This window comes from Amia ocellicauda, chromosome 6 (assembly GCF_036373705.1).
Source record: "Amia ocellicauda isolate fAmiCal2 chromosome 6, fAmiCal2.hap1, whole genome shotgun sequence".
In the NCBI taxonomy this organism is placed as follows: Eukaryota; Metazoa; Chordata; class Actinopteri; order Amiiformes; family Amiidae; genus Amia; species Amia ocellicauda.
The window spans coordinates 50,536,953-50,561,512 of NC_089855.1; the positions used below are offsets into that span (position 1 = coordinate 50,536,953).

The following is a 24,560-nucleotide window of genomic DNA, read 5'->3' on the forward strand; positions in this document are numbered from 1 at the left end:
TCGGGACGTACCCTGTAGAAATTCCTGTCAACGATAAAAGGATCAAACGGTGGAGAAAAAGCCCGCAGGATGTTTGTCAAAACTCTGTTTGTGGACTGAATGGCTTTCCCAGATTGGCAGGGACTGTTTTTGGTATTGACTGAGGGACAGTTGTAAAAGACAACCTCTCACCGGACCTCTGGCATACACCAAAGAAAGCCACCTCACCTCTCCCCCGGATCTCACAAAACACAATCCCCCCCGCCCCCAGGGAAGACAGACCGCAATCGGACTCGGGCATGCACCTTTTGATTGGATGAACGGCCGCAAACATTCTATGTCATTTTCTTTTAAAGCTTCACTCGTGCTTGTAAAAAACCGAGGTCTCACTGAAAGAATGCCCTGACGTGGTTGCTTCCAAGCTAGCTGGTTTACAAAGTTCCTTTTCGCTTTAACGATGATTTCCAAGAAGGGAAATAATCTATCTGTAATCTGTCAACACAGGCACCTTCTTCTCCGTTAAGCCACGCGGTCACCACCAGGAAGGTGAACGCACCAGGCCGACCCGGAGTTTTCGCCAATTCGTCTCCAAGCCTCCCAAGAGGGAACATAAACAGGCCTTATTCGCAGACACAGGCCCTCACGCAGGGAGACCACCGCTTCACCGCCACTGCCCCTGCCAAGGGCCCCAGGTCCCACCGAGACTTGAACTCGGATCGCTGGATTCAGAGTCCAGAGTGCTAACCATTACACCATGGAACCAAGCCAGCTGCCCACCTCTTGCCCGTGATGAAGTTTTCTGCTCTACGCACACGTCTCGCTCTGTCGCACGGCCAAGTCCAGAGTGAGCCAAGTTGCGCCCAGAGTGCTGCGTGTGGCGGGTCACTTCCGGAGCCGTCCCTGGTGGTCTAGTGGTCAGGATTCGGCGCTCTCACCGCCGCGGCCCGGGTTCGATTCCCGTTCAGGGAAGGTGGATCTGTTGCTCTTCCCCTAGGACCTGTGAGTAGATAGTAGGGTTTTTTGGGCGCGGCCTATTTTGTTATGACGTATGCCCTAAGCTTATTAATATTCCTACGTCATAATTGGGGGGCGTGATTTTAGAGTTATTTCCTTAATTATTCCTACGTCATATCCGTCAGAAAGTGTACACCCCTAAAACCCTGAACAACAAGGCCACCCATAAAGACCCCCCCCCCCCCCCTGAAGGCAACGCCCCGAAACTCTCCTCTCTATTTAAGACCCCGCGCTGCTTTTAGGCAATACCTCTTTAATTCTCAGCATCTGAAACATCCCGCTTCTTCAACATGTCTAGCGACATCAACATGAAACCCCGCAAGAAACAATCCCGGGCAAGGGTTCCTGTACTCACCAATTTGAAGATTGAACGCTCCTGGGTGTTGTTCTGGGGGGGTCGACGGGGTTACCGCTTTAAAAGGGATCCCAGCTATGTTGGAGTGGAGCTTTTTGCTTTGGGAGAGAAGGAGGGTACGTTGGAACCTTTTGAGACGGTGATTGAATACTCTTTTGAGGACTGGTTGAAGGTGATGGCATGGAGAGACCTGGGGCTTGTGGATAAGACTCTAGAAGGCTTGCAAGAGGGTCCAAGAGAAGGCGAAACGGAGTCTCCGACTCAGAGTTTTGAAAGGTGTGAATGGGAAAGCTTGCAGAACTACGGTACAGTGGTGAAGAGTCTATCTCTAACTACTGATCGTAAGGTTTTGTTTAGCAGTACCCTGATTACAAATCCTATTGAAGGGGTTGTGGAGGATCCAGAAAAACAGGTTACTGAAATTATGTTTGACGCCGTGGACTGGCCGTTCTTGAAAGAGGTCATAAACTGTATAAATGATGGTTTTGACATCTTGACCAAATGTTCACAACTGGATTCTGTTAGAAGGAGAATATGCTGGATTATGGATTATATATCCCCCTTGAATGACGACGACGATGATAAAACAGACGACCTGTGGGGGGTTGGAGGGGGGTCTGACGGCTCAGGGTCTACTCTCTTCTAAGAGGGCGGTGTGTCGTGACGTAGTGAAGAGATAGGATAAAAGGCGCAACAATTCATTCATGGTTTAAAATTAAAGAGAATGTCTTACCCGAAAGCTGCGGACGTCGACAGGCTCTACAGGCCTCTTCAAACCCGGGATCACCCCTGGTTCTATTCCCCAGATTTTGTATACACTCTGGAACCCTCTGACTGCGGTTACCCTCCAAGACCTCAGACCCCGGTCCCTCAGGACGAAACAACATGCGGAGCGATGGATGTCCAAATGAGTCTCGGGGATCCCCAGCCTCTGGTGCTCATGGAGGGCCTCGATTTTGCCGAACTGTCTACCGTCTGTGCGTCTCAGGAGGGGGTCAGTCCAATGGATGTAGAAACACCCCACAAACCACCAGGCGACCCAATGAGCATCGGACGGTCTCGGGGGCGTGATGAAGACGCAGGATTTATGCCCGGGGTAGGTGTCCAAGTAAGCAGAGTGGTTAAAAGCACCCTGGTGTATATTCTGAGTGCTCTCATCGACCGAGCTCTGAAAGAAGTCTGTCGGGGGTGTGAAGTGAATCACCCCAGTCAGTTGAGACACAGTTGTTTGTTTGAACCAGACCGTTACTATTTCCTGTTCTATTTCAACGTGTTTTACAGAAGACTGAACAAACCGTGGCTGAAACCGGCACTAATCAAGGCTCTGTCTTACTCCCACATACATGTCACTGCTGGACAAGTCCAGAAAATCATAGATGAGATTTTGCTGGAGCTGAAAAAGGAGCCGTTTATAATAGAGAAACTTGGGCAGCTGCTCAATGACCTGGATGAGCCAAGTAGAAAAACCGCTGGCAAGCTAAAAGCTTATTTCTTCCGTAAAGAAGTTAAAGCTGGGGGCAGCGACGAAGAATTCGACATCTACGCCACTGATTCAGACTCTGACCTGAACTAAGGGACTTTGAACATGGGGAATGTTCTGGACTGCTGCTGCAACTGGTTCTGTCATCAACACTCTGCAGCTAACCTGAGAGCGCTATTACACCATGTGCTTGACAGAAAAGTAGCCAACGCGAGCCTTTTCTCTACAGATTTAACCATCGATGAGGATCAACTTTCAAACCTGGAAAAGTTAATGGTTGCTGTAACAAAGACCGGGGGGTACGAACACTGGGATGAAGCGCTCAAGGGGGCCAAGAATGATATTAGGCCATTTCATCAACATCTGTATGACCTTTTACTGAGCATGTTTAATACCCCTCTGTTTACTTTTAAAATAGGTCATATTGTTGTTTTATTTACATATGTAACTGAGGTGTGTGCCTACAAGATAAAGAAACAGGTATTTGTTGATATAGATCAAGTAACCAATCATCTGATTTCTTTTTGTCTGGACCGTAGAAAAAATTGTTGTGTATGTTATACTTTTCTCAAATGTCTAAAAAGGGGTATCTGCTCTCCTGAAGTTGAATAAAAAACCTTGTATAAAAACTTTGCGCATAGTGTGGGTCTGTGTGTTTATTTGGCAGAATGACTCGGCAAGCTCCCCAAATGCATGAACTATACTACAACCCAGCCAAGATTGGGGGTTTGGCGGGTAAGAAGGGTTTTCAAAGAGGACTCGCTGAGGCCGGCGTGAAGGTTAATGATGTGGTTGTTTCAGAATGGTTACGGGAACAAGACGCCTATACCTTACATAAACCTCTCAGGATTAACTTTAAAAGAAACCGTGTATATGCAACTGACATAGACTCACAATGGCAAATGGATCTAGTCGATATGTCAAATTTATCAAAACATAACAATGGTCACAAATTTATGTTGATGTGTATCGATGTGTTATCAAAATATGCCTGGGCTCGCATTCTACATAATAAAACAGGTCGGGCGGTGACAAGGGCCTTTGAGGATATATTGTCCCAGGGACGATGTCCTAAAAAACTGCAGACTGATAAAGGAAAAGAGTTTCTCAACAGAGAATTTCAGAATCTACTGAAGAGACACAAAATACATCATTTCACCACCGGTAATGAGCTTAAGGCATCGGTGGTGGAGAGGTTTAACCGCACCATAAAGACCAAAATGTGGAGATATTTTACAGCGGTCAACACGTTCAAGTATTTTGATAAAGTTCAGGATTTTATCGATGCTTACAACCAAGGGTATCACGCCAGTATTAAAATGAAGCCTATAGATGTTGATCAAAGTAATTCTTTTAAGGTCTATAAAAAATTATACGGCCCATTTATTAAGAAGGGGAAAACTACTTATAAGTTCAACATCGGTGATGTGGTTCGCGTTTCAAAGCTAAGGAGTACTTTTGCCAAAGGTTATGAACAAACATTTTCTGACGAATATTTTACAGTTACCGAACAGGTGGCTAGAGACCCCCCCGTGTACCGGTTAAAAGACTATGACGGGGAGGATATAGAAGGAACGTTTTACGAAGCCGAGTTACAAAAAATTATTGTGGGTAAAGACATTGTATACAGAGTTGAAAAGATATTAGCTGAGAAAACCCAGAACCGGAAAAAATATGTGTCGGTGAAATGGCTTGGATGGCCTGAAAAGTTCAATAGTTGGGTCCCGGAACAACAGGTTTGTGATATTCAAGCCTTATAACAACATGCCCGCTGGTGTGATGGGGTCATTACTTTCGATACTCAAGATGGAATCAGGAGGCTTCTACGTGACTCTACCCAGTAACGCCTCTCTCGATATATACCCTAAAAATGAAATATCCAGTTACACGGTACAATTTGGAAAATCTATAGATCTAAGGGGGTCGTGGGAAGTGGGGTTGGCGGAAATACAGTATCCTTACACTTGGGCTGTTTTACAAGATAAGGATGCCACCTTCGCCATTTTTGACGATGTTAAAAAGAGTCAATGGACATTCACGATGCAAGGAGGTTATTATGACAATGTGGATACAATATTAGATGAGATGCATAAACAGTTCTCAGAAGGCACCCCCAACATCAAGCTATATTACAACCCTATTAAAAACAGAGTGTACAAGGTGTCAAAACCTGGTATTAGCATTCAAACCAAAGGACAACTGGGGCGTATATTAGGGTTCTATTCTGACACAGAGAGCAGGTTCTCAGAAGTGGTGGCACCCTTCCCGGCTGACATCAGTGGCGGCTTTTACACTCTTTATGTGTATACGGATATCATAACACACCAGAGGGTCGGGGATAGCTATGTCCCCCTTTTGAGAAATGTACTTATTAAAGGTAAAAGCAATGACATGGTCACAATTACTTATGACAAGCCACACTACGTACCAGTCTCAAAGACCCACTTTGACCATGTTTTCACAGGTGGATGTGACCCTGGGAGATCGGCTCATTAGTCAAAGCAGCAATACTTACCCCTATAGGGCCATGATGGAGTGTATCCTTAATTATAGTGAGGAGACCCTAAGCAAACAGTTCAGCCCCGGCCTTTTCTTCAAAGACACCCCGGAAGCTATGGACGACCAGGATCCAGAGGGACTCAATAAGGGTTTGCAAAAAAGAACGGCCTTTTCAACAGAAGGGAGGACCTTTGAGCTAATGGGACATATTCATGCAGACATATTTTTCCAAGAAAAACTCATGCTCAACGGGGTAGACATTAAAATTAAAATGATCCGTAGTAAAAGTGCTTTTTGTCTGATGACCCCTGATACTGAAAAATATAAACTGACCATATTATCGGCCTCGCTGTTTGTGAAAAAAGTATCCGTCTCCCCGGCGGTTAAACTAGGACATGCGCAGGCTTTAATGACGGCAAACGCCAAGTACCCGATCGAAAGAGTCTATATGAAAGTCCACAGTATCCCCGCAGGGACACGGGTGATGAACCAGGAAAATCTGTTTCTAGGCCAGCTCCCAAAACAGGTTATTATAGGTCTCGTGGATAATGATGCATTTACCGGGGTTTACAACAAGAACCCCTTTAACTTTAAACATTATAACGCGGAATTTATAGCACTGTACGTCGATGGTGTGCAGGTTCCATCCAGACCTTTTCAACCTGACTTTGAAAACGGCAACGCGGTTCGTGAATATTACAGTCTAGTACTGGCTACAGGTCGCCATCTCAAGGATCAACCTCTGCTGATCGATCGCCGGGAATACTGCAGCGGTTACACCCTGTACGGTTTCAACCTGACCCCTGACGAAGAGTGTGGACAACATTTTTCACTGATGAAGACGGGCAATATGCGTTTGGAGATGCGTTTCAAGCAGCCTCTACCACGCACTGTAAATATGGTCGTGTATGCTGTGTTTGACAACATTATTGAGGTGAATCAGAGGAGAAACGTTCTGTATGATTATTATTAAAATGAACACCAGAGAGCTCAACCACATCATGAATGCCCTGGACGGCTCACGGAAAGTGTTTCAAGGAGTCTACGCCTGCGACCAGCTGCCTAAATTTAAGATCAAGAATTTACCTGCAATGTACATAATCAACACACACCCTAAAAATATGCCCGGAGAACATTGGCTGGCTATTTATCTAAGGGAGGACCGCCGTGGGGAATTTTTTGATTCCTATGGAAACCCCCCGGATTTCAGACCTTTCCCTCGGAAGATCAATAACTTTCTGCTCAACAACTGTCAAGAAACCATTTACAGCGGTTGTCAAGTACAAAGTCTTCAGACCTTCACTTGTGGTCAACACTGTGTGTTTTTCTTATATCATAGATCTAAAGGAAGGTCATACCCCGATATTATGTCCTTGTACAGTGAGGATTTAGGCCAAAATGATAAAAAAGTGGCAGAGTTTGTCAGGACACTGTGGACCCCCCCTTATAACACAATTACTTACGACCCTAGCCAGCCATGTATACAGATGGGGTGTTCTTGTGAGGATTTTAAAAGATGTCATGCGTGTTAAAGTGAAAAAATAATGAAAACAGCCTTTGAATCATTAGTTTTGTTTTTATTCAACACAAATCTTATACAAAGCAGGGTTATGTTATAAATAAATGTACAACATTTGAAAATAAAAAAAAATAATAAAAAAATTGTTTGTCGGTTCCTTATTTACAGGGGAGACAAATAAAAACATGAGATTAATAAGCTTCCCAACGATGGATAGATCCTGAGGAGGGTTGCTCAACACGGTCAGAGTAATGAGATATCGGCGTCAGATCAGTCACCACCTCTTTACACAGACGGATTTTTTGTCGCGTTTCCTGGTTAGGGACTGTTGATTGGGGCATGTTCAGACAGGCCATCGCCTGTAGGAAAGCATTCCAGCCTACAGGTCGGCGACTATCGGGTACCTTATTAGTGCTAGTGACACTCTTCAACAAATCAAACATGTGTGAACCTTTGATCAGTTGTCCTTTAAAAACAAATTCACCCTGTTCATTCCAAGTCGTTACCCGCGGTTTCTGAACCATTTTGTGCAGAATATATTCTGCATGTCTTTTGCTTCTGGCCGGCATGTTTCTCAAAACAAGACGTGTTGATAACCTCGGTGCGGAAACGCAAACAGGCTTCTTTAAGGATCACCACATCATTTTTACAATAAGCGGCCATCTCTTCTCGGAAATCAAAAACACCCCCCTTAACCGTATTGTACCATTTAAAGAATTCCTCCCTCTCATGAGACATCATAGTATCAACCCCATAATAAGAGGCGGGCGGGTAGGACCCTCGATAATTTTGAGTGTCCTTAGTATTAAAAAAATGGCAGAACCAACCTTTCTTCTGAGCCTCAAAACCCAGAGCTTTAGGCAAAGCGCTCAATTTCATGGGGAGGAAATTTAACGAGTCTATGTAACGTTGGTTGAAAGCCTCGTCGGTGAAACACATGATCTTGCTACCCTGAGCTATTATTTTTGGGGTCACCCCATTTTCCACCAGATACTTCATCAATATGTAAGAATCATAACCTTTAGCATTGTGGGCAATAAATGTGTAATTGAGGTATTTTGGACCGCGATACCGCGTAAAGAAATCCCTGACACAACTCTCACCGCTAGCTGACCACTCACAATCCAACATGTCAATACAGTGTATATAATTAGCAACATGGACCCCGTTTTCTTGCCGGCATTCAAAATCGAAAAAGACATACCGGTTGTGCGGCGGCTCCTTTTTAACCGGCTGAATAAAGCACTGGTGTTCAGACCCCGGGGTTAAATCCGCATTACAGATCCTACATCTCGGTTCCAGACATTTGTGTGGTTTAACCTCATGAAAACGGTACTGGAGGCAACACTGCGGGCAATATTTAGTTTGATCACAATAACTCAGTTTTTTAACCCCCTCAGCAGCGGCCCTCTGCACCTTATGTTCGGAAAAACAGAACGCGGAGAGACAAATCCTTAAGCAATCTTTACATCGGATGGTAGGGGCCAAACCCTTACGACATTGCGGATTGAAACAGACGTTACAGTAACCGTCACAGCGGTGCTTAAGCTTATCATTGAAGGCCTTATAACACCAATGACAAACATACGAACAACCCAAAAAAGCCGTCAAACTCTTTATTCCAAAGTAATGACTATCACTTAGGAAGAGAAACAGTGTCTGTGTATGGGTTTCAGGATGTGTCTGAAATTTCACAAATACTTCCTTTACCTCACAACGGTACCACACAACAATTTTTAAAGACAACAACTCCTCAAACATGGCAATGTCTGAAAAGGCAACCATCTGTTGAGAGTTTAAGCCGGCCCTCTGATGAAGCATTAAAGCCTCTTGCATAGCTTGGGGTTCAGGCATGTCGGGGGTGAGTAGTTTTATTAAACTGTAAGCAAAACAGAGCTTATTGTCCCCATTGGAACTCACCACTAATTGCCTGAGCTTGTTCCTAATTATGTCGTTCTTCAAGCATTTCGACAGTCTTCTAAGCGCCCCACCCTCAGGGTTAGGAACCACATTCATTACCAGAGACAGACTTTCATCAGCTAAGATGGATGCGTTACTTTGCAATAACGCTTCGATTTTAGCCAGAAATTCATCAACATCTAAATTATCTCCACTCAGCATTACAGATAGGTTGCTAAACAAATCATCCCCTCTGAGTTCTAACTGTACAACATCTCGAGGTCTGACCCTTTCAGCAACCTGTTCAAGCATGTTTTGCAAGGCCTCGTGTATGTTGACAAATATTTCTGCATAATTGTCACAATTTAAAAGTTCTGCAAAATTAAAACGCTGAATCATTTCAAAATTGTTATAGGCCGGTCTATCTATAATCACGGGATCACTGGTACTTTTGGACACATCATCATTTTGAACAAAGCCTTCAACCCCTACATTCTCACAGAGCATGTCATCCACAGCCTTATCAGTCTCAGAACCCTCCACATTCCGAACACCCCCACCGCTGACATCTACAAAACCCCCTTTTTGAGGAGGCTCATTTAAAGCCTGTAAAAGTCCTTCAAAGATATCCACCCGGTTAATGTCAAGACCCTCCTCTATAGTGACGGCTGCTTCTGCCGCCGTACTGTGTTCTAATTGTCTCAAATCATTTATAATAGGGGCAGAATTTGGTCGGGGTAGCGTCTCCAAAGCCTCCACCATTTCAAACAAATCGGGGTGAACTAGGGGTTGAACCTCTATAAGCGCTACCATTGGGAGGTGGTTATTTAGATCATTGACCATCTGTAACAGGTCGGGGTTCACGGTAAGTCTGGTAATTCACATTCTATCGGTGGTGATTGGGGGTTATTTAAATCATTTATCATTTGTAATAGTTCCTGGTTCATTGGGACATCAGAGGAGTTCACAACAGGGCCGAGGGTGTTCTCTCGGGAAGGTCTTTTTGGGGCCCTAACTTGTTCATAATCCTTTAGTTTGTGAGTTCTTTTACCAAGTCCGGACATTTTTTTTATTTTTTATTTTTCCAACAACCCACAATAGTAAGGCGTTTTGTATCTATTAAAACATTAAATACGGTACAATTCGTTAGTAAGGGTATTAATAAGGGTGTTTTGGCTCTCTATCACAAGGTTTTGCCCCACTAACACAAGTCTTTGATTTAGTAACAAGGTATGTAGCAACTCATGCCGACCTTCAGGAAGTAGCTCCGGGGGATGGTGTCCTGGCTCAGCTGCAAAGGATGGTCGCTCCGGTAAATCTCGGTCGAAGGAGGCAGGGAGCGAGCGTATACTCACGGACGGAGACCAAGAAGGCCTTTGCGGTGACACCCTGGCCAATCGCGGTGTACTGTTCAGCGTTTCTGTAGCCAAGAAACGGGGCTGGGGGGACGATGTTGAAACCAGTCCGTCGTTGGGTGGTGTGTCAACCCTGACTGACGGCGACCCCTGAGGTTGTTGGTTGCCTGTATTTGTTCCGCCCGACAATGCGGCGGGCTGAATCTGGATTGTTGAATTACCCCCAGAAGGCTGTGGCCTGAGTAGATGTTGGGGGGTCTCCAAGACCACCGTGGGGGATCCTCTCGGTGATCTCTCCGGGGAAGATGTTTGATCCCACTTAGACGGGGTAATTGTCCTCAATAGCTCATCCACAGAATGACTATCCCAAGAGTCTTGGGAAGAATAAAAATATACATTACATTTACATCTTTAAACGGCGACAGAAATCAAACTTAAAACAACATGTCCAGGACCTTCAAAACCTTTAGCTTTTTTAGACCTTTGAAAATAGGCTTAGACATTCACTACAACGCCTTATTATTTACAGACAATATATTTATTAGGACTTGATAATAAATGTAAAACAGAGAAGCCTCTGTAAATAAACTGTTTCTTAAATGTAATATTGTTAATAAAACACTTTTTATACACACACACACACCACATTTCATTTTTAAACGAACCTTCCAAGTGTAAACGCTTCCTGATCCCGGGACTTCCTGTTTCACAAACGTTTTCACGATCTGTTTAAATATTAAATACAATGAACACCTTCAAGCCTTTTCCTACAGCCACTTTAAAACAGAAGTATAATTGCGGGAGATAAGCCAAACAACTTACTAAAACCTTTCGGACAGCTTTACTTCCTAACCAGACGGTCGGGCAATCGGTCATTTCTAAACACATGCCCCAGAAACAAGCCTAGACCTGTCCGGACTTCTAAAGATCTTTCCCAGAACCCCCAAGACCTACAGGAAATGGGCACCCCTCGCTTAAATATTAGCCCTCAACGGGCAAACAAAACCCTTTTAAAAACATTAAAGTTTGAAAGATCTTACTTACCTCCAAAGAATAATCGTTTCTTATGTTTTTCAGCTGGTTTAGCTTTTTGCACTTCTGTGAAGGTAAGAGACATGTTTAACCTTTAACCACCCCGCTTTATAAAAAGCTTTAACCTCTTACAAGCGGCAGATATATACTCACCGCTATCAGATACAGGGGCTGACGGCCTTTCAGATTCTTGAAAGGTTACGGTTCTCGAAGGTAAAACTAAACAAGCCCTCGATGTGGAAGGCCTTTCGTTGTCTCGAACCACGTTTCTTAATACTGTTAGAAAGGATATTTTTTAAAATTAACAAAACGGGCCTCAAACATCTTACAGAAACGTTATACAAACAAACAGGGGTTTAGTTCTTACCCGGTCAGCAGACAGCCTGTCTAGGGACAACCACTTCTCTTGGTTGATCCTCGGAGACATTAATCACAGGCCTTTCGATAGTTTCTGTGTAATTAAAGAGACCGCCATTAATATATATTAAAACGTTTTCATAACTCTAATGAGCCGCTTCAAAACACAACCACACACCCATACATAAGAACCCTTGAGCGCAAACACAAAAATCTTACCGTCGTTGTTCCAGATGATCTCCTCAGCGTTGGGAATTAACTCCTGTTGACTGGCTGAAAAATAATTTTACAGAACTTAAAACAGATGTTATAACCTTATTTACAATACATGCCCACAACCCGCTCTGAGTCAATGAAAATAATCTGAAGACTTACCTAAAAACTCGTTTAAATCGAAGTCGTTGATGTTGTTTCCGGACATTGTTGACCTTTAGGCTTAAATCGAAAGGTCAGTATGAGTCTGTCGAGCTGAAGACCAGACCTTCATACTTATACTGATGGCCGGATGCCGGATCTGCTTGTAAGGCATTGTTCTGGGCTGGCCTTTGTGCCGTCCTGTTACCAATTAACATATCAAAACCAACCAATAAAATGACCCTGCATCAATTTCAAATAGAAACCAGATGGCGACGATCTCTCTCCTCTCTACTCTAAACTTTTATTAGAACCTTTTGGTCTCTCAAAAAAACATTTTTAAGCATCAAGACCTATAGTCAATAAACACTAAGAATATTTCAGGCCTTTATACGCGCTAAAAAACAACCTGAGCCAAGAAAATAACTATAAAGATCTAAAATAAGTAGCGCTTTTACAGTGATTTTTTTTTTTTTTTTAATAGCGATGCTTTCTTTGGTATTAAACAAGTCACAAACTACTCAGAACAGCGTTTATCCCCACAAAAGAGATATTTGGGTTTATTTTACAAAGCTTATAAATTATATAGTTTAAAAGTATTCTGAATGTTTTGAGACCACACGCCATGCCTACGTTTGTCTGAGCCCACCCCCGTCCCCCGTGGTGTGAGTGATTTAGCCTTGAGTGTTGTGATCTATTTAGCATTGAGTGATCAGTTGTTTTTATTTTTTAAATGATTCCTTATCATCAGGGATTGAGCCTGCTAAAATACCTTAAAAACATATCCTTATCTTAAGTCTAACTCTTATGAGCTTTAAGACCCTAGAATGTATTTAAGTAAAACGAATGAACACATTATGTGTGAGATAAAATATAACCACAGCTTTTTTTTTTTTTTTTTTTTTTTACAAAAACAATTAACCTATACCGACAAACACCCACACACACACACACCCTCTTTTTTTAAATTTTATTTTTAATTAAATTTGAGGGGAGAGACAGAGCCATATACATTGGGGTTAACATAAGTACCCTATGCAAAACAGGAATTGTTAGGACCTGTGACCATTACAGACAACAGAACTTGTTGATCTTATAAAATGATTGGGCGAGAGAGAGAGATATAGAGACAGACAGAGACAGAGCCAGTGTGAATATGATAAACGCACTATTCAAAATGGCATTGTTAAGACCTGGGACCATTACAGACAACAGAACTTGTTGATCTTATAAAATGCTTGGGCGAGAGAGACAGAGAGAGAGAGACAGACAGAGACAGAGACAGAGACAGTGTGAATATGATAAACGCACTATTCAAAATGGCATTGTTAAGACCTGGGCCCCTTACATGTATATTTAAAAAAGACCCCCAACCACTACAGGAAGAGCCGACCCATTCACACTCTACAGTTGACCAACAAGAACAACAAGAACAACCGGTTATGGGTGGCCTTGTTGTTCAGGGTTTTAGGGGTGTACACTTTCTGACGGATATGACGTAGGAATAATTAAGGAAATAACTCTAAAATCACGCCCCCCAATTATGACGTAGGAATATTAATAAGCTTAGGGCATACGTCATAACAAAATAGGCCGCGCCCAAAAAACCCTACTATCTACTCCTGTGTGGTGCATTTTCTCTCTCTCTATCTGTGATTAAATCCTTACTTATATACATATGTCCATGAACGTTTCTGGAGCTCATGTACATCACATCACACGACGGGCCGTGTTCTTTTCGGTCACTTTGAAAGTTTTGCTCATGACAATCCTTTTCTATTGCGGCACGATGGCTGCCACCGAGGAAGGAAAGTCGTCCGCAGTTGGCTGCAAGCTTGCCTGAAGCGCAGGAAAGGACTTACTCGCGACGTGCCACTTAAAGACTGAAGAAGTCGGGGTCGGCCTCACCGAGAGCCCTGAGGATTAGCTCACGTGGTAGAGCGCTCGCTTAGCATTGTAGCGTTATGTTGGGTGTATTTGGATAAGAGCATTTGGGCTCTGAGCTGAAGCACTGATCTAAAGAAAACCTCTCCCCCCCAAAGTTATCAGATTCCCTTAGCTCATCAGCTTGGAACTGGTTTGCATCAAAGTGACAGTTTTGGGGAGGATGGCACCAAGAAGAGGCCAAATAGTTTGGAATTCTGCTATGAGATGTCTGGAGAAAGGGGCCTGTAGGTGATAAAAACTCTTTGAAGTGGACGAGAGCCGAAATCCCGACATAGAGCTACGAACCCAGGCCAACCGGCATTTCCAAAAGATGGCATGGATTGACATCAGTCATAAATCAAGCCCCCCTCCAATAGGACACTGGGGGCTGAAACCGAAATCCAATCTCAAAAACTCAAGAACCAATCACCTCTTGATCTGACAGACTATAAGGAACAGCGGACAGTCTTTCTCGCTCTCTCTCACCTGAACCAGTAACTCGCTGCCACAGCTCAACCTGTAGCTCTGTTGCCAGGACCGGAACCAGAAACCAACTAAGTCTTTGCCGGCAACAGAAGAGTTAAACTGGGAGAAGGAGATTGAGCCGTACGAAGAATTCTTTTAAAGGACTTTATTAAATAAAGAACTTTACAGACTGCGCTGCCCGCCTGTGCCCACCTGATCAGTGGAGTTTTACAGCTGGACAATTGACTAAGTCGACTGTATACGAAAGTGTCAGTCATTTAAATAGCTATTTGAGTCTTAAGAAACTTGACCCTTGGAACAAACACGGCCCTGCTTTCCTCAAAGACTTTGTCTTCAAATAAGTACGGTGAGAGACCCTGCTTGCCAAGAAGATTTTGTGCACAACCTTGGAGCCTTCAAACCAGTGGAAAATCTGTTTGGAAACGACTCTACTTTCGCGAAACCCCAACTTCCAGGTGTATCGACTGAGTGGAAGTTCTTGGACAAAGCCGAACCGGACTGCCTTTGTTCCAAACCACACGGACCTCGTGCCGTGTGCTGTTATCTGAGCCCGAAGCCAGAGAGGCCTCTCTGCGACGAAGTTCAGATAAGTTTAACAGTTTGGAGTTCATGATTCATGACATTTGAGAAATCAATTAGAAATGTTAATCTGTGATTCATAACTCTAGAATGTGTAATATCATTTAGTTTTCTTAAATATAAATGTGTGTTGCATTAAACTGTTTTGTTGATCATTTTAGAAATAAAATCTGTCAACGCCGAAAAATATCTTCTCATTCCTCTTTAACTGTTTAGTCTGAAATTGACACAAGTTAATAGACATTAGATTATTGGTGGCCCTGCCTATCCTTAATCATTGAATAATAATCAGTTAAGGGAAATTGTGGTAACAAGTAATGATAGGATCTTTCTCGGCACCTAAACGTGAATGAGACTGATATATATGTAACGAGAAGTTACCTGACATAAATACTAACCTGCGTAGTTATTTAATGTCTGACTAATAATACTAACGAGAGACTCACCTTCGTCTTACTAACCGGTATTGTAGTCAATGTGTTTATAACCTTTTTTGTTTAACGATTTGTGTTATCATATGTGATCCCATGCTCTTTGATTTGGTCACGGAAGTGATTTGTCTTCGATTTGTTGATCTAGAGTTGAATTGTAATTAGTTTTTCCCTTTTGTATAATTAGTGTAGTGCTACATTTAGTCTTTGTTTTGAATACATTTGACAATTTATATCTTTGGAATTGGTGTCTGCGTCCAATTATTACAGAAATTGAGTTCTACAAGATTCCAGGATTCGTGATAAGGTGATACTCTAAATTCACTTCTTTAATTGAAATGTATAAGTGTACCTTACGCTACAGCATGCGAGAGGCAGCGGGATCGATGCCCGCATTCTCCAAGGCCTCAGGCGCTCGTGCCCCGGTTTCGGGGGAGAGTCGCTCACTTTTCTTGCCGCAGACACAGGCGCAAGGCATTGCCTGTTTGCCGTAAGGTTATCAGACACAACGCGCCGGCGACGGCTGCAGCATTAGCACGCCGGCTGGCCCTTCCGAAGTTCCCCAAAAACGACCGAGATGCCGCTTCGACGTCGTAACCCCAGGAACGACCGCAAAGACACTCCAACCCTCAATCTTCCGATCCGAAGTCAGACCGAAGAGACTGTATGATGTTTTAGATTAAAGATATTATGCAGACCGAGCAAGTTAGATTTATCGAGCTAGCAAACAGCCATTGAGGCACCTGTTCGGGACGTACCCTGTAGAAATTCCTGTCAACGATAAAAGGATCAAACGGTGGAGAAAAAGCCCGCAGGATGTTTGTCAAAACTCTGTTTGTGGACTGAATGGCTTTCCCAGATTGGCAGGGACTGTTTTTGGTATTGACTGAGGGACAGTTGTAAAAGACAACCTCTCACCGGACCTCTGGCATACACCAAAGAAAGCCACCTCACCTCTCCCCCGAATCTCACAAAACACAATCCCCCCCGCCCCCAGGGAAGACAGACCGCAATCGGACTCGGGCTTGCACCTTTTGATTGGATGAACGGCCGCAAACATTCTATGTCATTTTCTTTTAAAGCTTCACTCGTGCTTGTAAAAAACCGAGGTCTCACTGAAAGAATGCCCTGACGTGGTTGCTTCCAAGCTAGCTGGTTTACAAAGTTCCTTTTCGCTTTAACGATGATTTCCAAGAAGGGAAATAATCTATCTGTAATCTGTCAACACAGGAACCTTCTTCTCCGTTAAGCCACGCGGTCACCACCAGGAAGATGAACGCACCAGGCCGACCCGGAGTTTTCGCCAATTCGTCTCCAAGCCTCCCAAGAGGGAACATAAACAGGCCTTATTCGCAGACACAGGCCCTCACGCAGGGAGACCACCGCTGCACCGCCGCTGCACCGCCGCTGCCCCTGCCAAGGGCCCCAGGTCCCACTTGACTTGAACTCGGATCACTGGATTCAGGGTCCAGAGTGCTAACCATTACACCATGGAACCAAGCCCGCTGCCCACCTCTTGCCCGTGATGAAGGTTTGTGTTCTACGCACACGTCTCGCTCTGTCGCACGGCCAAGTCCAGAGTGAGCCAAGTTGCGCCCAGAGTGCTGCGTGTGGCGGGTCACTTCCGGAGCCGTCCCTGGTGGTCTAGTGGTCAGGATTCGACGCTCTCACCGCCGCGGCCCGGGTTCGATTCCCGGTCAGGGAAGGTGGATCTGTTGCTCTTCCCCTAGGACCTGTGTGGTGCATTTTCTCTCTCTCTATCTGTGATTAAATCCTTACTTATATACATATGTCCATGAACGTTTCTGGAGCTCATGTACATCACATCAAACGACGGGCCGTGATCTTTTCGGTCACTTTGAAAGTTTTGCTCATGACAATCCTTTTCTATTGCGGCACGATGGCTGCCACCGAGGAAGGAAAGTCGTCCGCAGTTGGCTGCAAGCTTGCCTGAAGCGCAGGAAAGGACTTACTCGCGACGTGCCACTTAAAGACTGAAGAAGTGGGGGTCGGCCTCACCGAGAGCCCTGAGGATTAGCTCACGTGGTAGAGCGCTCGCTTAGCATTGTAGCATTATGTTGGGTGTATTTGGATAAGAGCATTTGGGCTCTGAGCTGAAGCACTGATCTAAAGAAAACCTCTCCCCCCCAAAGTTATCAGATTCCCTTAGCTCATCAGCTTGGAACTGGTTTGCATCAAAGTGACAGTTTTGGGGAGGATGGCACCAAGAAGAGGCCAAATAGTTTGGAATTCTGCTATGAGATGTCTGGAGAAAGGGGCCTGTAGGTGATAAAAACTCTTTGAAGTGGACAAGAGCCGAAATCCCGACATAGAGCTACGAACCCAGGCCAACCGGCATTTCCAAAAGATGGCATGGATTGACATCAGTCATAAATCAAGCCCCCCTCCAATAGGACACTGGGGGCTGAAACCGAAATCCAATCTCAAAAACTCAAGAACCAATCACCTCTTGATCTGACAGACTATAAGGAACAGCGGACAGTCTTTCTCGCTCTCTCTCACCTGAACCAGTAACTCGCTGCCACAGCTCAACCTGTAGCTCTGTTGCCAGAACCGGAACCAGAAACCAACTAAGTCTTTGCCGGCAACAGAAGAGTTAAACTGGGAGAAGGAGATTGAGCCGTACGAAGAATTCTTTTAAAGGACTTTATTAAATAAAGAACTTTACAGACTGCGCTGCCCGCCTGTGCCCACCTGATCAGTGGAGTTTTACAGCTGGACAATTGACTAAGTCGACTGTATACGAAAGTGTCAGTCATTTAAATAGCTATTTGAGTCTTAAGAAACTTGACCCTTGGAACAAACACGGCCCTGCTTTCCTCAAAGACTTTGTCTTCAAATAAGTACGGTGAGAGACCCTGCTTGCCAAGAAGATTTTGTGCACAACCTTGGAGCCTTCAAACCAGTGGAAAATCTGTTTGGAAACGACTCTACTTTCGCGAAACCCCAACTTCCAGGTGTATCGACTGAGTGGAAGTTCTTGGACAAAGCCGAACCGGACTGCCTTTGTTCCAAACCACACGGACCTCGTGCCGTGTGCTGTTATCTGAGCCCGAAGCCAGAGAGGCCTCTCTGCGACGAAGTTCCGATAAGTTTAACCGTTTGGAGTTCATGATTCATGACATTTGAGAAATCAATTAGAAATGTTAATCTGTGATTCATAACTCTAGAATGTGTAATATCATTTAGTTTTCTTAAATATAAATGTGTGTTGCATTAAACTGTTTTGCTGATAATTTTAGAAATAAAATCTGTCAACGCCGAGAAATATCTTCTCATTCCTGTTTAACTGTTTAGTCTGAAATTGACACAAGTTAATAGACATTAGATTATTGGTGGCCCTGCCTATCCTTAATCATTGAATAATAATCAGTTAAGGGAAATTGTGGTAACAAGTAATGATAGGATCTTTCTCGGCACCTAAACGTGAATGAGACTGATATATATATAACGAGAAGTTACCTGACATAAATACTAACCTGCGTAGTTATTTAATGTCTGACTAATAATACTAACGAGAGACTCACCTTCGTCTTACTAACCGGTATTGTAGTCAATGTGTTTATAACCTTTTTTGTTTAACGATTTGTGTTATCATATGAGATCCCATGGTCTTTGTTTTGGTCACGGAAGTGATTTGTCTTCGATTTGTTGATCTAGAGTTGAATTGTAATTAGTTTTTCCCTTTTGTATAATTAGTGTAGTGCTACATTTAGTCTTTGTTTTGAATACATTTGACAATTTATATCTTTGGAATTGGTGTCTGCGTCCAATTATTACAGAAATTGAGTTCTACAAGATTCCAGGATTCGTGATAAGGTGATACTATAAATTCACTTCTTTAATTGAAATGTATAAGTGTACCTTACGCTACAGCATGCGAGAGGCAGCGGGATCGATGCCCGCATTCTCCAAGGCCTCAGGCGCTCGTGCCCCGGTTTCGGGGGAGAGTCGCTCACTTTTCTTGCCGCAGACACAGGCGCAAGGCATTGCCTGTTTGCCGTAAGGTTATCAGACACAACGCGCCGGCGACGGCTGCAGCATTAGCACGCCGGCTGGCCCTTCCGAAGTTCCCCAAAAACGACCGAGATGCCGCTTCGACGTCGTAACCCCAGGAACGACCGCAAAGGCACTCCAACCCTCAATCTTCCGATCCGAAGTCAGACCGAAGAGACTGTATGATGTTTTAGATTAAAGATAGTATGCAGACCGAGCAAGTTAGATTTATCGGGCTAGCAAACAGCCATTGAGGCACCTGTTCGGGACGTACCCTGTAGAAATTCCTGTCAACGATAAAAGGATCAAACGGTGGAGAAAAAGCCCGCAGGATGTTTGTCAAAACTCTGTTTGTGGACTGAATGGCTTTCCCAGATTGGCAGGGACTGTTTTTGGTATTGACTGAGGGACAGTTGTAAAAGACAACCTCTCACCGGACCTCTGGCATACACCAAAGAAAGCCACCTCACCTCTCCCCCGGATCTCACAAAACACAATCCCCCCCGCCCCCAGGGAAGACAGACCGCAATCGGACTCGGGCTTGCACCTTTTGATTGGATGAACGGCCGCAAACATTCTATGTCATTTTCTTTTAAAGCTTCACTCGTGCTTGTAAAAAACCGAGGTCTCACTGAAAGAATGCCCTGACGTGGTTGCTTCCAAGCTAGCTGGTTTACAAAGTTCCTTTTCGCTTTAACGATGATTTCCAAGAAGGGAAATAATCTATCTGTAATCTGTCAACACAGGCACCTTCTTCTCTATTAAGCCACGCGGTCACCACCAGGAAGATGAACACACCAGGCCGACCCGGAGTTTTCGCCAATTCGTCTCCAAGCCTCCCAAGAGGGAACATAAACAGGCCTTATTCGCAGACACAGGCCCTCACACAGGGAGACCACCGCTTCACCGCCGCTGCCTCTGCCAAGGGCCCAAGGTCCCACCGAGACTTGAACTTGGATCGCTGGATTCAGAGTCCAGAGTGCTAACCATTACACCATGGAACCAAGCCCGCTGCCCACCTCTTGCCCGTGATGAAGGTTTCTGCTCTACGCACACGTCTCGCTCTGTCGCACGGCCAAGTCCAGAGTGAGCCAAGTTGCGCCCAGAGTGCTGCGTGTGGCGGGTCACTTCCGGAGCCGTCCCTGGTGGTCTAGTGGTCAGGATTCGGCGCTCTCACCGCTGCGGCCCGGCTTCGATTCCCGGTCAGGGAAGGTGGATCTGTTGCTCTTCCCCTAGGACCTGTATGGTGTGTTTTCTCTCTCTCTGTCTGTGATTTAATCCTTACTTATATACATATGTCCATGAACGTTTCTGGAGCTCATGTAAATCACATCACACGACGGGCCGTGATCTTTTCGGTCACTTTGAAAGTTTTGCTCATGACAATCCTTTTCTATTGCGGCACGATGGCTGCCACCGAGGATGGAATGTCGTCCGCAGTTGGCTGCAAGCTTGCCTGAAGCGCAGGAAAGGACTTACTCGCGACGTGCCACTTAAAGACTGAAGAAGTGGGGGTCGGCCTCACCGAGAGCCCTGAGGATTAGCTCACGTGGTAGAGCGCTCGCTTAGCATTGTAGCGTTATGTTGGGTGTATTTGGATAAGAGCATTTGGGCTCTGAGCTGAAGCACTGATCTAAAGAAAACCTCTCCCCCCCAAAGTTATCAGATTCCCTTAGCTCATCAGCTTGGAAGTGGTTTGCATCAAAGTGACAGTTTTGGGGAGGATGGCACCAAGAAGAGGCCAAAAAGTTTGGAATTCTGCTATGAGATGTCTGGAGAAAGGGGCCTGTAGGTGATAAAAACTCTTTGAAGTGGACGAGAGCCGAAATCCCGACATAGAGCTACGAACCCAGGCCAACCGGCATTTCCAAAAGATGGCATGGATTGACATCAGTCATAAATCAAGCCCCCCTCCAATAGGACACTGGGGGCTGAAACCGAAATCCAATCTCAAAAACTCAAGAACCAATCACCTCTTGATCTGACAGACTATAAGGAACAGCGGACAGTCTTTCTCGCTCTCTCTCACCTGAACCAGTAACTCGCTGCCACAGCTCAACCTGTAGCTCTGTTGCCAGAACCGGAACCAGAAACCAACTAAGTCTTTGCCGGCAACAGAAGAGTTGAACTGGGAGAAGGAGATTGAGCCGTACGAAGAATTCTTTTAAAGGACTTTATTAAATAAAGAACTTTACAGACTGCGCTGCCCGCCTGTGCCCACCTGATCAGTGGAGTTTTACAGCTGGACAAATGACTAAGTCGACTGTATACAAAAGTGTCAGTCATTTAAATAGCTATTTGAGTCTTAAGAAACTTGACCCTTGGAACAAACACGGCCCTGCTTTCCTCAAAGACGTTGTCTTCAAATAAGTACGGTGAGAGACCCTGCTTGCCAAGAAGTTTTTGTGCACAACCTTGGAGCCTTCGAACCAGTGGAAAATCTGTTTGGAAACGACTCTACTTTCGCGAAACCCCAACTTCCAGGTGTATCGACTGAGTGGAAGTTCTTTGACAAAGCCGAACCAGACTGCCTTTGTTCCAAACCACACGGACCTCGTGCCGTGTGCTGTTATCTGAGCCCGAAGCCAGAGAGGCCTCTCTGCGACGAAGTTCAGATAAGTTTAACAGTTTGGAGTTCATGATTCATGACATTTGAGAAATCAATTAGAAATGTTAATCTGTGATTCATAACTCTAGAATGTGTAATATCATTTAGTTTTCTTAAATATAAATGTGTGTTGCATTAAACTGTTTTGTTGATAATTTTAGAAATAAAATCTGTCAACGCCGAGAAATTTCTTCTCATTCCTGTTTAACTGTTTAGTCTGAAATTGACACAAGTTAATAGACATTAGATTATTGGTGGCTCTGCCTATCCTTAATCATTGAATAATAATCAGTTAAGGGAAATTGTGGTAACAAGTAATGATAGGATCTTTCTCGGCACCTAAACGTGAATGAGACTGATATATATATAACGAGAAGTTACCTGACATAAATTCTAACCTGCGTAGTTATTTAATGTCTGACTAATAATACTAACGAGAGACTCACCTTCGTCTTACTAACCGGTATTGTAGTCAATGTGTTTATAACCTTTTCTGTTTAATGATTTGTGTTATCATATGTGATCCCATGGTCTTTGATTTGGTCACGGAAGTGATTTGTCTTCGATTTGTTGATCTAGAGTTGAATTGTAATTAGTTTTTCCCTTTTGTATAATTAGTGTAGTGCTACATTTAGTCTTTGTTTTGAATACATTTGACAATTTATATCTTTGGAATTGGTGTCTGCGTCCAATTATTACAGAAATTGAGTTCTACAAGATTCCAGGATTCGTGATAAGGTGATACTATAAATTCACTTCTTTAATTGAAATGTATAAGTGTACCTTACGCTACAGCATGCGAGAGGCAGCGGGATCGATGCCCGCATTCTCCAAGGCCTCAGGCGCTCGTGCCCCTGTTTCGGGGGAGAGTCGCTCACTTATCTTGCCGCAGACACAGGCGCAAGGCATTGCCTGTTTGCCGTAAGGTTATCAGACACAACGCGCCGGCGACGGCTGCAGCATTAGCACGCCGGCTGGCCCTTCCGAAGTTCCCCAAAAACGACCGAGATGCCGCTTCGACGTCGTAACCCCAGGAACGACCGCAAAGGCACTCCAACCCTCAATCTTCCGATCCGAAGTCAGACCGAAGAGACTGTATGATGTTTTAGATTAAAGATAGTATGCAGACCGAGCAAGTTAGATTTATCGAGCTAGCAAACAGCCATTGAGGCACCTGTTCGGGACGTACCCTGTAGAAATTCCTGTCAACGATAAAAGGATCAAACGGTGGAGAAAAAGCCCGCAGGATGTTTGTCAAAACTCTGTTTGTGGACTGAATGGCTTTCCCAGATTGGCAGGGACTGTTTTTGGTATTGACTGAGGGACAGTTGTAAAAGACAACCTCTCACCGGACCTCTGGCATACACCAAAGAAAGCCACCTCACCTCTCCCCCGGATCTCACAAAACACAATCCCCCCCGCCCCCAGGGAAGACAGACCGCAATCGGACTCGGGCTTGCACCTTTTGATTGGATGAACGGCCGCAAACATTCTATGTCATTTTCTTTTAAAGCTTCACTCGTGCTTGTAAAAAACCGAGGTCTCACTGAAAGGAATGCCCTGACGTGGTTGCTTCCAAGCTAGCTGGTTTACAAAGTTCCTTTTCGCTTTAACGATGATTTCCAAGAAGGGAAATAATCTATCTGTAATCTGTCAACACAGGCACCTTCTTCTCCATTAAGCCACGCGGTCACCACCAGGAAGGTGAACGCACCAGGCCGACCCGGAGTTTTCGCCAATTCGTCTCCAAGCCTCCCAAGAGGGAACATAAACAGGCCTTATTCGCAGACACAGGCCCTCACGCAGGGAGACCACCGCTTCACCGCCGCTGCCCCTGCCAAGGGCCCCAGGTCCCACCGAGACTTGAACTCGGATCGCTGGATTCAGAGTCCAGAGTGCTAACCATTACACCATGGAACCAAGCCGGCTGCCCACCTCTTGCCCGTGACGAAGGTTTCTGCTCTACGCACACGTCTCGCTCTGTCGCACGGCCAAGTCCAGAGTGAGCCAAGTTGCGCCCAGAGTGCTGCGTGTGGCGGGTCACTTCCGGAGCCGTCCCTGGTGGTCTAGTGGTCAGGATTCTGCGCTCTCACCGCCGCGGCCCGGGTTCGATTCCCGTTCAGGGAAGGTGGATCTGTTGCTCTTCCCCTAAGACCTGTGTGGTGCATTTTCTCTCTCTCTATCTGTGATTAAATCCTTACTTATATACATATGTCCATGAACGTTTCTGGAGCTCATGTACATCACATCACACGACGGGCCGTGATCGTTTCGGTCACTTTGAAAGTTTTGCTCATGACAATCCTTTTCTATTGCGGCACGATGGCTGCCACCGAGGAAGGAAAGTCGTCCGCAGTTGGCTGCAAGCTTGCCTGAAGCGCAGGAAAGGACTTACTCGCGACGTGCCACTTAAAGACTGAAGAAGTGGGGGTCGGCCTCACCGAGAGCCCTGAGGATTAGCTCACGTGGTAGAGCGCTCGCTTAGCATTGTAGCGTTATGTTGGGTGTATTTGGATAAGAGCATTTGGGCTCTGAGCTGAAGCACTGATCTAAAGAAAACCTCTCCCCCCCAAAGTTATCAGATTCCCTTAGCTCATCAGCTTGGAAGTGGTTTGCATCAAAGTGACAGTTTTGGGGAGGATGGCACCAAGAAGAGGCCAAATAGTTTGG

The 24,560-nt window shown here is 44.9% G+C and overlaps 7 non-coding genes across 7 annotated transcripts; 4 read left to right on the top strand and 3 right to left on the bottom strand.

Annotated features, from left to right (window-relative positions):
- Positions 1 to 669: 669 nt before the first annotated feature.
- Positions 670 to 741, bottom strand: trnaq-cug (transfer RNA glutamine (anticodon CUG)). Its single transcript has one exon. It is a non-coding gene; the product is annotated as a tRNA-Gln (tRNA).
- A 135-nt stretch (positions 742 to 876) lies between these two features.
- On the top strand, positions 877 to 948 carry trnae-cuc (transfer RNA glutamic acid (anticodon CUC)). The gene has a single exon. It is a non-coding gene; the product is annotated as a tRNA-Glu (tRNA).
- Positions 949 to 16,898: 15,950 nt separating this feature from the next.
- Positions 16,899 to 16,970, top strand: trnae-cuc (transfer RNA glutamic acid (anticodon CUC)). The gene has a single exon. It is a non-coding gene; the product is annotated as a tRNA-Glu (tRNA).
- A 3,244-nt stretch (positions 16,971 to 20,214) lies between these two features.
- On the bottom strand, positions 20,215 to 20,286 carry trnaq-cug (transfer RNA glutamine (anticodon CUG)). The gene has a single exon. It is a non-coding gene; the product is annotated as a tRNA-Gln (tRNA).
- A 135-nt stretch (positions 20,287 to 20,421) lies between these two features.
- trnae-cuc (transfer RNA glutamic acid (anticodon CUC)) lies at positions 20,422 to 20,493 on the top strand. The gene has a single exon. It is a non-coding gene; the product is annotated as a tRNA-Glu (tRNA).
- A 3,245-nt stretch (positions 20,494 to 23,738) lies between these two features.
- Positions 23,739 to 23,810, bottom strand: trnaq-cug (transfer RNA glutamine (anticodon CUG)). Its single transcript has one exon. It is a non-coding gene; the product is annotated as a tRNA-Gln (tRNA).
- Positions 23,811 to 23,945: 135 nt separating this feature from the next.
- Positions 23,946 to 24,017, top strand: trnae-cuc (transfer RNA glutamic acid (anticodon CUC)). Its single transcript has one exon. It is a non-coding gene; the product is annotated as a tRNA-Glu (tRNA).
- The last annotated feature ends 543 nt before the right edge of the window (positions 24,018 to 24,560 follow it).